A 16,263-nucleotide genomic window follows, 5' to 3' on the forward strand; every position below is an offset into this window, starting at 1 on the left:
GTAACAAAGGAAAATTGATGAAATAGAAAAGCAAGCCTTCAGAGATGGGCATCCAGAGGGGGCTGTCCATCAGGTGTTGGTCCTTCCCTCATCATTTATTTTCAGGTGCACAGATGTGGTGATTACTGCCCTGGATACAGAAGTGCTGGTCAAGAGAGATGGCTGAATAAAGCCATGTGGCTCTTTTAGAATCTACCCTTTTTGTCCGTGTTCTGTGTACATAATAGTAGTGAGCCAGGGCACTTTCCTTTGCTATGTCTTGCTCTTCCTGAGTGTGGAAGAGGAGGAAGGAGAGAAGAGGGCCCTGAAAGCAGAACAGAGGAAAAGAGAAGGGAAATACAGCTATTTCTGTCTCTACCCAATATCCCACTATCTTAATCTTGTTACTTTGGGGCCTCCAAATCCTCCTATGAGTCCTTACACCCCTGGAGATTCAGCCCCAGCTCTTCCAGCCCACTGCAGACATTTGGGCCCTCACCAAGCAGTCTTGGTGGTCCCGGCTGTCCTCCAGGGGCTTGCTGCAGCACTGTGCTCTGACTTAGACTCTGCATCATTCATTCATCTCTCTGTCAGTCATTTGTTGGTGCTTATTATAAGCCAGGCTAGGGGTTGTGCTAAGTGTTGGATAAATAAAAACAACTAGGCACAGTTCTAACCCTCAGGGAACTCCTGGTCTAGTGGGGAGATGAGTTTTTAAGCAGCAGATTATAACTCAATAATAATATAGCAGTTACTAAGTGCCACGTGTCTTTCCAGATACACACTCTGCTCACTTAACCCTCACATGAGGAGTTCTCTCATGAAGTCGATGCCATTCTATCCTCTTGATGGTAGATGCAGCACAGAGAGGTTAGATAATTTACCCAGGGTCATACAGCTAACAAATGGCAGAGCCAGGATTTGGACCCAGACCAGCTGGCTCTAGAGGTCAGGCTGTGACTAGGGTGTCAAGTGCAGTGGTAAGTCCTCTGAATGCCAGGTGTGTGAAGAGGTGGTGGGTGGCTGGGGAGGTTTGGATCTGGTGAAGGGGGGGACTTGACGTGGAGCTGGTAGCTTGGTGGTGATCTGGGTAGGTGGAGGTTCCTGCCCTCCCTCCTTTTGTCCCCTGTGGACACAGGAGGGGTTTAGTCTGGCTCAGAAGACCATCGTGCACTCCCAGCTTGGGAGAGCAGTGTAGTCAGCGCTCTACTAGGGCGTGGACAGAAGGCAGCTGCAGAGGCTTCCCGGAGGAGGCAGGGAGCCCATTCTGTGGGCAAGAAGGGGAAGGGTGTACTTGGCCTGGTTGCTACACGACACTTAAGTACAAGAATCCAATCCAGTCAAAGAGAGCTCTGAGTTCCTGTTAGCCAAGTGTGGGGAGAAGTCTCAAAACCAGTCATTATTTGGGGGCAACCCACGCCCACGCAGGTCCTCCAGGAACCCCACTGCCATGGGTCTCCATCTGCGGTTTCCACCCCACAGGAATCTGAGGCTTCTCTCGAAAGCTGGGCTTTTGCCAGGTCTAGCCCTGGGGGCCTCCTGAGCCAGTCTCGCCCCTCAGCTTGCTGTGCAGGCCAGCCTAGACAGCTTTGGCAGTAGCATCAGTCCCCCCGTGCCATGCAGTAGCTCCCGAGGCCGGGGCCGCGGTGCCTGCATGTCGCTGGCCCCACACGGAGACCAGCCCGCTCGGGGTCAGCAGGCTGCACTAGCCCATCTGGCCGGTCCAGTTAGAACTGAAATATGAAGCCGTGTTGCCGCCCCCTGGTGGCCGCGGAGCCCTAGACCTTAAGTTGGGAACAGCGGCTGAACTCTTAGCAGAGGGAGACATTTCCTTTCCAGGGTCTCTACAGAAGTATGAGGTCCGTAGCAAGGGCACTCCAGGCAGATCAGGCAGTGAGCGCTTCCCTGTGTTGGGGTCCTTTGAGCGTCTGTGCACCGTGGGGTCAGATGTCCGTGGGGGACGGGGTGGGAGTTGAAGGCTGGGCCAGCCAGCAGCCGGTTTTGAAGTCTCAGCTTGAGGGACAAACCCAGCTTTTATCAGATCTGGAGTTTAGGAGGATCATATTAACAGTGTGTGTGCACACATATGCTTGTTCCCATGGGCACATAACAAAGAGCAACTTAACCTCCTGTCTAATCTCCTCCAGGGTGGGCCTGGGACTCCTGCCGTGTGGGTACTATCGGGAGGATGTACCGTGGGGGACCTGCCCGCTTTGTCTTGACTCTTAATCTAAGCGAAGCCAAGAGCAGGGTTGGAAGATGATGGCCTATGTCCTATGGGGTAGATGGGCAGCAAAACTCATCACAACAGTGACAGAATTCGCTTTGTGTCCTTGTCCTTGGGAAACCAAAATGAATGGACCTTAGAAAACACTTTTGGCCAGGCTCTTTAGCAGAAGTGAGGGAGAGATTAGACCATCGGTTTTTCATTTCCCCATGATCTCAGTCAGATCCAGTTTCAAGGACTCAGAGCTTCCTCTCTGAGCCAAGCAGACGCCCAGCTCCCCCTAGTCCTCACATGACTGCAAGTGGCTCCAGAGCCCAGTAATGAGATGAGAGGAAAAAGTGCCCAGCCGTGACATTAAGTGGGATTTATTTTCATCATCTCAGGTTCCCTATTGTATGGCGTGCTCCTTTACCACCTGCAAATGCAGCCATATTTTAGGATACAACTGTGAGGGTTTCAGGACTCTCTGAGAAATAATGGCTCTGCACTGTCACTGCATAGATGTGCCCTTTCCAAATATACAAAACAGGAAGGTGACCCACTGATTCAGTGGAAGGCAATAAACCACACATACAATTAGAATGACATACATTTAATCACAATTGTCTAATGGTATTTGAGATTTCTTATTTAATCAGTAATGAGACTACCCCGCAATTAATGTTCCTGGAATCGTGGCTGCCCTTACCAGCACAGTGTTGATTTTAAACTAATCTTTCTATTTTATATCCTCTTTCTATTTCTGGAGTTAATAAAGGTGGTCTAATGAGTTTTATTAAAACATCAATTTCTTCTTTTGTTGCACCCACAAATTTATCGTGGTTTTTAATCAAAACACTGTGTTAATCTGTAGGAAGGGGTATTTGGACACCAGGTTTTGCCTGCATGGAGAAGCCAAGGTGGGAGATGTCTCGGTTTGCTTGGTCCCCTCTGAGGGGTCTGAGGACAGGGACAGCTTCAGGGATGACTAGTGAGGTCAGACAGGGCCCTGTGCACAGAAGGCCCCCAAGCTCTGCTGTTGCTGTTTGGAAAGCCTTAGCACCTTTCAGTCACCCACATTTTCATTTTGCACTGGGCCCTGCATGTTATGTACAGTGGGTGAATGGTCAGAGGACACAGCCTGAGAGGCTGCCCCCATGCCACTCCTTGAGTTAAAGCATGGGGACTCTCGCTGCAGAGGGCAGTGTATGGAGTGAGGGGAAGGTGCGAGGGAGACTGTCCCTGGGTTTCCCAGGTGTTTTTTTTTTTTGTCCTGGAAACTCCTTTCTCTTTGCAGTCTTAAATCTTAGGATGTTAAATCTTAGTGCATATAATGCACTAATTATATTAAATAATATTAGGTAACATTAAAAGGGGCATTCATAGAAATTCATTTTGGGGAGGAGAAAAACATTTTCCTCTGAAATTCATTTCTCTCTCTCTCTTAGACAGCTGAAATTCATTTTTAAAAAGGGTATAGGAGTGGCTAACATTTATTGAGTACATACCATGACTCCAGGCAATGTCCTAAGTACGTTACCTGTGTTATTTCATTTAATGCTCACAACAATCTTATGAGATAGTTGCTATGCTCAATTCCAACTTTACTGAGGAAATTGGGTCAAGAGAGGTTAAGTGTATTGCCCAAGGCCATCCAGCCAATAAATGACAGAGCCAAGCTTACGTCTAATTTATGTTCAGGCTTGGTAGAAAGATGTGGGCTTTGGTGGGAGGCAGATCCAGGTTTGTTGTTTCTGCCATCTTAGCTCTGTAACCCTGGGCAAGGCATCTAATCCTTCTGTACCCCATTTTCCTCATTTGTAATGTGGGGATAACAGAATCTACCACGTAGGGCTGACTTGAAAGTTAAACAAAATAATGTCTAGCACAGGAACCAGCCAAATCTGAGGTCATCTCTCTATCCCCTTACAAATGTATACCTAAACTCTCCCCTGCAGAGAGCCTTTCTCACTGCTCTCAACCCATTCTCATCACTCATTTGCTCTGAAGGAAATCATTTAGAATTGTATTCACACCATAATATTGACATATGCTTGCTTATATTAATTTATAAATAATTTGTTGAGAACATGGAATAATATTAATTTAGCAGTTATTGTTAAACCATGAGCAAGGCACTTTGCTAAGCATTATACTATGTTTAAGGCCTGGTTATGGCTGCAGGGTGTACTAGTCAATGGAAGGACACAATTCATGTCTCAAGGGACTCAGAATGTACTTGGGAGGTGCAATCCAGAACAAACATGTGAGATATGAAGTAACTAACAAAACCTTCTATGATGTGTCAAAATGAGTGTTCAGAGGAGGATAAGAGGATGTGAATTCATTCATTCCTTCATTTACATTCTTGCTTAAATGTTGGTAGTAGGTAACATGTCAGGTGCTGAGAATATAATGATTAATCAAACCAATAGGATCCCTGTCCTCATGGAATTTATATTAAAAAAAAGATGATAGTGAGTAAATAGATACACAAATAATCAGTCATAGTTGTAATAAACGATAGGAAAGAGATGGTTCGTGTCCAGAAGAGGGGGTAGATTGCTCTAATTGTGGGAATTAGAGAGCAGTTTGTGGTCAGACTGAGGAATGGTCAATGTGAATAGTTGGAGAGGAAATAAAGAATTCAAAGGTCAGGATATGGGAACAATAGAGCCATGTTGAGAGTAGTAATAGTTTACACTGGAATTGTACTTTAAGATTTCATAGTCCTTTCTCTTATGTGCACCGTTAGTCAGGACAGACAAAGTAATGCTGTTGTAACAAACAACTCCAACAGGCTAAAGTTGATATTTTGTTCATCTACTTGTTCAATGTGGCTTGGCAGGGGAGGGAGTCTGCTCATCATAGTCATTCAGCCACAAGATCCATTTCCATCTGTGCTTTCAAGATCACCCCAGCAGGGGGAAAGGAATGGTGGAGTGGCTAAAACTTAGTGGCTTAAAAAAATGCACTAATTATATTACCGTTTCTGTAGGTCAGGAATCCAGATGGGCTTCAGCTGAATGCTCTGGCTCTGCGTCTCTTACAAGACTGCAATAAAACTGTCTGCTGGGGCAAATTATCTGGGCCAGGACCCACTTCCAAGCTCACTTACATGTTTGTTGGCAGGATCCATTGGCCAGAGGGCTGGAGGGGGCACCCTTAGTTTCTTTCCAGGTGATCTTCTGTGTCAAGGCAAGCATGAGAAATAGCCAGAGAGCAAGAAAGAATGCCAGCAGTTTTTATTACCTAGACTTGGGAGTGACATCCCTTCCACTTTGCCATGTTCTATTCACTTTCTAATGAAGTCACTGGGCCTCGCCCACTCACAGGGAGGGGACATACGAGTGCTTGCCCGCCAGGAAGTGCCACCACAGGCTCTGGTGCTTTCACCTCCTACTCATGCCCATTAGGGGTGTGGCACCAGCAACATCAGGGAAGAGGGGACAGGGATATATAATCCTACCACACGCACGGGAGGAGAAGTGTTGTATTTGTGAACAGCTATGGTGACTAATCTAAATGATCCTATAACAGAGACTCACTAATGAGAGAGTCTGTGGAGGGAATTAATCAGGGAAGGTTAAAAAGTCAAGCTGGGTTTTATGAGTTTAACTACTTGAAAGAAAAAGGCAGTCAAAAATATTTTTTGAGCAGGAGAATAATTTTAATAGCAATTCCTAAAACGATTATTAACTGGCTTTTAAAATGGAAAAGAAATGGAGTGGGAAGGGAGGGGAGGGAGGAGGTTTGATAGAGGGAGGGTAAAAGGCGGGACCACACCTATGGAGCATATGGCAAGGGTACAAGTCAAATCTGTCAAGTGTAGAACATAAATGTCTTAACACAATAATCAAGTAAATGAGGCGAAAGCTATGTTGATTGGTTTGATGTCAGCACATCAGACTGCATAAAAAAACAACACATTACCCCACACATGTGCATAAATGTATTCATGATCTATGTGTATATGACAAATAAAAAAATGGAAAAGTAAAAATACGTGTACAAAGTAAAAATTCAGAGTCCAGAGGGATATGTAATAAAAAGCAAGTTTCTTTTCCATCCCCATCTCTGAACTCCCCTTTCTCACACATTTTTCTTCTTCTCGTATATCTTAGAAATATTTAGGGACATATAAACTGTGTATGTACACACGCTCCTCCTCTCCTTTTCAATCAATTGTACGTGTCTCATATACACAGTGTTCAGCATCTTACTTTTCCACCTCACCGTGTATTTTAGAGATGATTTCATAGCATCCATAGTTCTCGCTCACTGTATGTTTTAGAAAGGTTTAGACTAGTGGTTATATGGAATGGAGCAAAGAGGATGGAGGAAGCTAGACCAGCTGAGAGGCTTTGCAGAAATTCTGATTATTGTCTTTCATTCAATCATCAAACTTTGAGGTGTTTGCTGGGCTTTGTGATATCAAGTCACATAAGGAATGATCCTTGTTTTCAAAGAGCTTAGACAAGTAAACAAATAAATCATCCTACACTGTGTGCTTAAATGTCGTTAAGTAAAGTGAAGTGACAAGTGTCTAGACTGGGATGTCTCCATGAGATAAAACACATGAGGTGGCTGGAATACAACGAGTGCAGTCTGATCAAGTGTTGCTCCAGGTCCTCCTGAAAGGCTGAATTGATGCATCTTTCATTTATTTTGAACCCCGCATTCTCTCTCCCACTTCTCATGCACACCGTGACACCATGTCTGAGGCTGACTAGCATTGCCCGACAGCTGAGGAAAAGACTAGGAAAAACCTCACGAGGGGACCAATGATTTCTTTGTCATTTTTCAACCTTTGCTGATAGCATCTCCAACTCCTGGCTGTAGCACAAACAGTGAGCAAATTCTTGATTATGCAGGAAGATGGGCCTTTGATTCATTTTTGATGTTCAATGTTATGAGGCAAACTCCTTGGCCATCTGTTCAAAGGAGGGAAGTGGTACATATTTTGATTATTTTATTTTTATCTTAATCAAGTGGCAACTTTACAACTTGACGCATCTTAACCTGAGCAGTTGTGGCTGGAAGGCAACTGGCTTGAACAGACTGACGGGGGATGGGACACAGATGCCACCTGGTGTCAGGCTGTTGCAGGATGCAGAGCAAAGACACCTCTGCACAGCCCTTTCACCTGCCTAATTAGTGAAGAAGTTGCAGGCCCTCCAATGGGTACCGAAATGCTTAGAGCACCAGCCTCCTGGGGCTCATTACACAAACCAGGGTGGAAGACAGAAATGGTCAGGGTCTGCTGGCTGCAGCCAGGAGCTGAGGGGGGCCTGGGCTGGAGGGGAAAGGGATCTGGAACTTGGAAAATGGCAGGCGCCTGATACGGTAAAGGGAAGTCGCTGCAAAGCTACTTCATTGGAAACAGCCAATGTCTTAGCTCATTTACTGACATGAAGAGGTTTCAGTTTTGCCCCCATGGGCATTTGGTAGAAATGTGCAGTTGCATTCCAGGAGCTCTGAGACCTCCTGCAATGGGTGAGATCGGTAGGCAGGTGTAACCAAGCCGTTGGTCTTAGTGCGGCTTTCCCGAAAGCTGAGCCTGAAACAAGAATCTGTTTATTTTTGAGATGATCCAAGGAAAAGGAGTAAGGGAGCAGAAGGAGCCAGGCAGGAAGAAGGGAAAGTCAACCTCGAGCTGGCTGCCCTGGTGAGCAGCTGGGCTCAGTCCAGATGAGGACTTGCCAGAAGTGTCTTTGTGGAGGGCAAGCTGGTTGGTGCATTTATTCTCTGACTTCTGAGCCAGTTCATTGAGGGTTGCTCTTGGGGGTGTTTACCTTCAGACTACCCTGTGCTCCCAGCTCCTGAAACTGAAATTAGGATAAAAAGCCCTGGGGCAGGCAAGTAGACAAACAAAGCACTTGAGGTGTCTCTGGACCATGCAGACCACACACGGGGACTGGCGCTCAAAGCTGCCACTGAAGGTGCAGGAGGACTGAGGGAAAGAGGGAAGGGCGCAGAAAGCATCCCCATCTCTCCTGGAGCAGGGAGTGGGGAGGAGGAGGGGGACTTAGTCATCTCGAGCCATCAGTGTGAGTGGTCTCGGTCCCCAGATTTAGATGGGCAAGAAATTTCCAATTCTGTACAAATCCCCTGTTGTACTGTGTTCCCATTCCCCTCGTTAGTGGGGAATTTAATCTCATTTTGGACTCTTGTCCTGTGTACTACCTTCCTTCCTAGCTCCAGAGTTGGTTCTAGGTTTCTAGAAAGCCACTGCAAGATTCCAGGCAGGTATCTATAGAGAACAGACTGTAATGCTTACCTGCATCTCGTGCATGGATTTTTTTTTTTTTTTTTGATGGTGCTGTTTTGTTTAACTAGTCACATTGAATAAGCTGAGTGCTTTATTTTTCTCTTTTGCAAGTTGCTTTAGTTTTCACACTTTGGAGGTTTCCTGTGATTCACTGTGCACAGAGCATGCCCTTTTGTGAGAATATTTACTAACATTCATGACTAGTTACTGCCCCCTTGTCCTTCTACCAGTGGCTTGGTCCCCTGTGATCTAAGAGCTTCATCCCCGCACCCATCTCCAAGTGACACAGTGGCCTCTGTGTTGCAATCAGACATCAGTGCATCCATCTTCCAGTTGCTTGCCACAAGATCAGTCTCTGCTGGTTGGGAGGAATTTTGATTTTTACATTTTTATTGTATCCACAGGTTCAAACCTGAGAATGATGGTCTTCCTTTTTTTTTTTTTGAGACAGAGTCTCACTTTGTCACCCTCAGTGGAGTGCTGTGGCATCATAGCTCCCAGCAACCTCAAACTCTTGGGCTCAAGCAGTTCTCTTGCCTCAGCCTCCCCAGTAGCTGGAACTACAGGCACCCATCAGAACGCCTGGTGATTTTTTAGAGATGGGGTCTTGCTCTTGCACAGGCTGGTCTCAAACCTGTGAGCTCAGGTGATCCACCCACCTTGGCCTCCTAGAGTGCTAGGATTATAGGCATGAGCCACCGAACCTGGGTGATGGTTTTTCTTTCTTTTTTTTTTTTTTTCAAGACAGTCTCACTGTGTCACCCTGGCTAGAGTGCCGTTGCATCACAGCTCATAGCAACCTCCAGCTCTTGGGCTTAAGCGATTCTCTTGCCTCAGCCTCCCAAGTAGCTGGGACTATAGGCGCCCACCACAACGCCTGGCTATTTTTTGTTGCAGTTGTCATTGTTTGTTTAGCTGGCCTGGGCCAAGTTTGAACCCATCACCCTAGGTGTATGTGGCTGGTGCCGTAACCACTGTGCTACGGGTGTAGAGCCTGATGGTCTTTCTTGTTGAGGCTTTCATGAAAATCTGTGTCTTGGCAGATTCAGTTCTGATGAAATTTACTCAAATTTATCTGACACTGGGTGAAGACTGGGTTACTGGAGGAAATAGGAGTCTAGTATCATAACTGGGGTTCTTACCTAAAGACTTGGGGGGAACCTGGCTGCTGTAATTAGACCACTCTGATTTAGTCACCTGGACTGTGACAAGAATCCACCGAGGCTGTTTGGAATAGTTTATTGCTCACGGATTGCGCAGCCTGCCCCAGGATCTCAGGGGTGGGCGGGGGAAAAAGGGAATAGGAACCTCCAAGAACAAGACTTTCCTATGGAAATAGGGAAGAGGCCCATGATCCACCTCGGAGCCCTGCATGTAAACCTACTTCTCAGTCCTGTGTGGCATGAGAATGGCTGCTGAGCTATTTCAGGCCTCTGAAAAGATTCATACACCCCCACACCCCAAAACCCCAATAAAGGCTTTGGACTCTTCTAAGACAGAAGACTTTGGAAAATTTCTGCCGCTGTTAGCCGGGGTTAAGCTTGACTATGAATGACTGAAAAGCCAACACAACAGAGGTCTGAACTAAACTGAAATTTTTGTCTTACATAAATATGGGCTGCTCTGAATTAGTATGACATTACTACAGTCATCAGGAGCCTGGGCCTCCATCTTCAATGTGAACTGTCAGCTTGTGGTCCTTCAGGGCTACTCAAGCTCCAGCCGTTACCTTCACATTCCAGCAGGCAGGAAAAAGGAAGAGGAAGAGTCAGGATCACTCCCTTTAAGAGCTCTGTTCAGAAGTCACTTTCCGCCTGCACTTGCCATATTCTCCTGCTCTTCATTTGACTTAGTCAATTGCCCTCACCTACTAGCCAGAAAGGTTGGGAAACGTGGTCTTTATTTTACACAGCCACTTGCCCAGCCACAGGTCAGAGAGTATTCGTAAGTCCCAGGGGAGAACGTGGCATTTCCTCCCACACCCTGCGTAGGAACCAGTGAGGAGTTATTAAAAGAAAGTGTAAGTGTGAACTGACGAGGTCTACCTTCTGTCTGGGGCATTATCTACCCTCTCTGATCTTACCCCAGCCAAGGGTACATACAATTCATCTTTGAAGTTCAGACCCAGGAAGTTCTACTCCTCCTTTCCTTCTTTGTCCCTAGCATGAACGGGATCTCCTGGCATTTTCTAAGATCCTTATTAAATACTCAGGTGTAAAAAGAAGTAAGTAAAGAAAGTAAACACCAGATGCTCAGAACCTTATAACTTAGATGCTTGGATCTTAAGGTAACTGCTTTCCATCCCCAAAAGACAGGCATAAATATGCAGAAATCACGGCAGGCTTTGTTTCTTTCAGCTGCTCTCAGGTCTCTGTGTAGACGGGAGTAGCTTTACTCTTTCTGGTAAGAGGCACAAGACCATTTTCAAGTTCTGCCTTCTCACTGTGCCCCTTTTGGTCTGACTTTCTGCTCAGGGGCGGGCTTTGTCAGCCATCAGTTCTGGTCATTAACAGGTGAGTTCTTTCTCTCCCTGCAGGAGATAATCTTCTCTCTTCAGAACCACAGGGCAACTGGATTTTTGCCACACAGTAAAAAGTATATGTCCTGGAGAGCTTTTCCTATCATCCCCTATGGATCTAATACATTCATAGATAAGCCCCTACATGTAAAACTCAGTTTATTTAACCAGAATCCCTTTGCTGAATTGTTTCAGAATCAATGTTGCTATAGTAGAATTACATTGTTATTGTTTTTTGAACAAGGGAACAGCCTGAGTTTAGAGGGAGCCATAATGGAAAGAAATGTTGGACTTATGGGTTGGAAATGCCAACTTCTCCCACCTTTTGAAGGGTGGCCTCATCTAGGAAGATTGATCAAAAATGGTTTGATAAATTATGGATGAGACATAAACTCTTCTAAATATGCTAGAAGCTGAGACCAGATCCATGGGTATCCATGGGATCAGAGAAAAGAATGGAGTCATGAACTTGAAAAGTGGGTTCATTGAAATGACAGGTAGGCTGGTCCATAATTTTTTAAAGTTCATGTCTCAAATTAAAAACTTGGCCACGGAGGCCAGCCACGGTGGTTCATGCTTGTAATCCTAGCACTCTGGGAAGCTGAGGTGGGTGGATTGCCTGAGCTCAGGAGTTGGAGACCAGACTGAGCCAGAGCGAGACTCTGTCTCTAAAAATAGCTGGGCATTGTGGCAGGTGCCTATAGTTCTAGCTACTGGGGAAGCTGAGGCAAGAGGATAGCTTGAGTCCAAGAGTTTGAGGTTGCTGTGAGCTGTGACACAGCAGCACTCTACCCTGGGCGACAGACCGAGACTGTGTCTCAAGCAAAACAAAACAAAACAAAAACAAACACAAACAGAAAACCTTGGCCACTAACCCTGAAGCTGGTTGATGCAAAAACCATAGGTGGGTAACAGCAAAAATTAATGCTTCAGAAATCAACAATGTCAAGAGCAAATGGCCATTCAGTTTCTTCACCAAACTCCCCAATTCCAATGTGGTTGTTCATAAATAGCACTGGCCTCAACTGTAAAGCAACCACCCTCCCACAGTTTTGGGAACCCCTGCCTCCCAAACATGTTTAACTCTTTTTCTCCCAGCTCCTATTTACTGAGATTTCAGTTTTCCTTCTATTCTGTTACTATCAAATATTGCTCTCCAGAAGATGTAAAAACATTCACATTATAATTTAAATTGCTGTTTAGAGTGATGTCAAGTAGGAAGGAAAACTGGCATGTGTATAATTATACTGTATGTGCACGTATGCATACACAGAGATGTGTATTTTTATTTATTTTCTTAAATTTTATTAAATTTATTAAAATTTTATGTATTTTCATTTTCATTATAGAAACTGCAAATATACACAAAAGTAGAGAGAAAAGTCAGGTGACCCACTCATCCCCGTTGACTTCAACATTTATCAACAATCTGTCATTTCTGCTTTTCATATATCACCGATTGCCCCCCATGCTTTTTTTTTCTGGGTTATTTTAAATGCCTTGCCATAAATATGGGAAGATATATTTAATGGGATTAAAACCTCACAGGAAGCTGAGTAAGGCAGTGGCAGCAAAGCCCCGGCACGGCCAGAAGAATTTCTGGGATTGTGAGTGACAGCTGCTGCCGTGAGCTCAGAGCAGGAGACACCTTCCACTTGCCGCCTGTTTTAAGCCACAGGAATTAAACTGTTACTCCAGTATTTTAGGCATTTACAGCTGGTGGGAAAGAATGTTTTGGAGGGAAGAGTTTCATGCTCCCATCACCCCCAGGAGGAAGTTGCCTATTCTTGCACCATGCACTTTGTAACCCTTTTCCAAGTCCTTGATGTGGTGAGAACCGAGTTGCCCGTGCCTGTCAGTGTCAGTGGAGCACCAGCTTTCCCGGCAGCGAGTCTCTGTGGAAGGGAACAAAACTAGGCAAGACTTCAGGTGACAGCCTGCCAGCCTCTGCATGAGGGGAGGGGGCCGCAGAACTTGCCGTGTTGAAGGACTGTGTGGGCTCCGGGCCTCCTGCAGGAGGATCAGCAGTGTCAGTGGTATCCAGACTCCACTCGACTTCATCTCAAGGTGATGTCATAGAGGCGGGAGAAAATGCCAGCCAAGCCCTTTGATTTGCAGTTTTTTCCAGTAGCAGCAGTTTACCCTTAAAATTCTTCCCAACAAAGCCCTTATGGCCCAAAGACAGCTTTTTTTTTTTCTTTTTTCAGATACTGGAAGTCACGAGGAAGCTCTCTGTCTGGGGTGTGTGTGATGTGGGTGGGCAGGGATGGGGGAAGGGTTGCAGGCAGGTGCAGTTGGGTGTATCCAGCCGCATCAGTGGGAGCCACTGCCAGGCACCTCTGTATGTGATTGACTGTGCTCTGGAAGTGTCTGCAGGATTAGTGGATGTTTGAGGAACAGGTGTTCTTGGGGTGATTTCTCAGCACTGGTTAAATGGCAGGATGTGATGGCTCAGATTTACCATTGAGCCTGAGAGGATGGCAGGAGCTCAGAGGGCCTGATATAGGATCATTGCACCCTCGGCTCAGATGGATTTTGCTGCCACTCATGTGCCACCCACAGAGAGGTCTGCCATGGGCCACATGAGTCTCAAGGCTGGTTGGCTATTTTTAGTGCTAGGGAGCTCATGAAGACTATTAGCTCTGGCTTGAGCTAAACAGAATCCATGAGGCTCCTACATCAGTATTTTCTCAAGTGTATTCTACTCCATATCATTTCAGCGGAATTAGGGTAAGCAGGGGTTGTTTGTGTGGGACAGGGCTCTACCCGTTCCATGAATGAAAAGTGGGTGTAAGAATTCCATGATGAGGTAAATTGGGAAGTTGTGGGTTGAACAGACTGTTTGCCGCATGACTTTTCAGAACCTTTATTACACTAATCTGCATTGTGACTTTCTGAAAGAGGGCTATAATATTCTGTGTTCCTGTTATTTCTTTAGCCACAGACAAAGTGTTTTCCCAGATACACTTTGAGAAATAGAGTCTTATTTGAATGAAAATTCATCTTGCTGGCGGCGCCTGTGGCTCATTGAGTAGGGCGCCGGCCCCATATGCCGAGGGTGGCGGGTTCAAACCCAGCCCCGGCCAAACTGCAACAAAAAATAGCCGGGCGTTGTGATGGGTGCCTGTGGTCCCAGCTGCTTGGGAGGCTGAGGCAGGAGAATCGCGTAAGCCCGAGAGTTAGAGGTTGCTGTGAGCCGTGTGACGCCACGGCACTCTACCCCAGGGCGGTACAGTGAGACTCCGTCTCTACAAAAAAAAAAAAAAAAAAAAGAAAATTCATCTTGCTGATTTTCAAAGTCATCAACCCAAAAGGCTCCAAGTTTAAACATCTCTCAAGTAAACTAAAAATAGTTTAATATTTTTATTGTTATATTCAAAGGGTGTTGACATTTTAATTGATTTTGTATTTCCTTTCTATTTTTTTTTTTAAAGAAAAAAACTCCCCAAATTTGTATCTGTGTAACTCCATCTGGGAGCCTGGGTACATTTTACTCTTCTGACAACCCTGAAATGTAAGTATTGCCAGTTCACAGATAGAGTCATCGGTTCTCAGAGAGGCTCCATCATTGGCTCAAGGTCTCCTAACTGGTAGCAAAGATGCAGATTTGGGTTTACCTAGCCCCAAAGCCTGGTTCATTCTCTCAGCAGGTGAAGGAAGAGCATGTTTTCCTTGTTGGGAGTCTTAAGAGTAGAAATACTGGCGGCTGAGTAACAGCTTCCCTGCAACTGGGCACGGTGAGTCTGGGGAGATAAGACTCCGGGCATCTCTGGCTGGTGGGATCTGCCTATAATCATCCCTTTGAGGATACAGGGAGTCAGCAAGGGACTTCTGGACCCCAAGAGGAAGACAAAAACAGTGGAAAACTGGCAAGTGGTTGTGTGTGTTCGATCGACCTAATCCCACCGGCAGCTGTACGTATAAGCAGCAGTGAGGCTGCAAACTGGAAAGGCCTTACCTGTGAACTATTTTTGGTGTTTTTGGTCTTGGCACTCAGTTGAACTGCCTTGGGGAGAGCTTGAGCAGGAGTGCGGAGAACTCTGGGCATTGTCTAGGGCCCCAGACTGAGCCGCTGAGCCAGACGGAGCTAATAGTGTTTGGCTGTGGGCCTCAGGGAGCCATTGTGAGAGAACTGCCCTGGCAAACTCCGCCCTCAGGGTCGCAGAGCAAGGATCGGGTGGGAGCTAGTAACCTAGTGACTGAGCAGCCTAAAGGCGGGGCCTGAGCTGCCTTACAGCCTTAACCCTCAAGGGCAGAGTGAGACAGGTCTTGGCACACTGGAGCCTCGGGCTGTTGCCCTGGGTAGAGTGCCGTGGCATCACAGCTCATAGTAACCTCAAACTCCTGGGCTTGGTGCCACCCGGACCTCCATAAGAGCTGCGCCACGACCCCTGACCCACAACCCGTGTCTGCTGGGCCTCTGCATGCCCTGACCAGGAACTGAAGGAGCCATGCAACCCTGCATCCTCCCTCCTGTACCCTCCCTGCCTCCACACCAGCCTGCTTGTCTGGCTAGGGGCTCTGGTAGCTGCGTGCCATACGGAGCTCTCCCTGCCTCTGTGTAGAGCCCTTCTCCTGGCTAGAGACTGCTGGAGCCTTGGGATCTCTGGGAGTACCTGGCACCCAGGTACCAGGTACTCCCAGAACCGTGCGCACCACCTCCCGCCCTGTTGCTGGATCCGGGTGTGTCACACTCCGGAGCTGCTTCCACAACCAGAACTCCCTGGCTGGGGAAGCCCCAGAGGAACTACACAAGGTCACTCCCTACAAAGATCCAGCAACAATAGAGTGACCCCGCTGGGATCTAATCTTGGAGAGACACCTCCCCAACTCTGAGGACAGCCAGAGGCAATGGTGAAAAACAATCATTAGGTGAAATCAACAGAAAAACTCTGGCAATATGAATAATCAGAATAGATGAACTCCCCCAAGGATCAGTGGGGCAGACACAGTGCAAGATCCCATGCACAAATAAATAGCTGAGATGTCAGAAATCGAATTCAGAATCTAGATAGCAAATAAGATCGAATTACAATTCCAAGAAGTAACCCAAAAGATATCTCAAGAATTCAATGAATTCAAAGACCAAATGACAAAGGATTTTTGACACATTGAGACAAGAAGTTGCAGCCCTCAAAAATCTGAGAAACACAGTAGAATCCCTCAGTAACAGAATGGACCAAGCAGAAGAAAGGATTTCTGACATTGAAGACAAAGCTTTCAAACGCTCCCAAACTCTCAAAAGAGGAAGAGAAATGGAGGGCAAAAACAGATCACTCTCTCAGAGAG

Source organism: Nycticebus coucang, chromosome 6 (assembly GCF_027406575.1).
Source record: "Nycticebus coucang isolate mNycCou1 chromosome 6, mNycCou1.pri, whole genome shotgun sequence".
Taxonomy (NCBI): domain Eukaryota; kingdom Metazoa; phylum Chordata; class Mammalia; order Primates; family Lorisidae; genus Nycticebus; species Nycticebus coucang.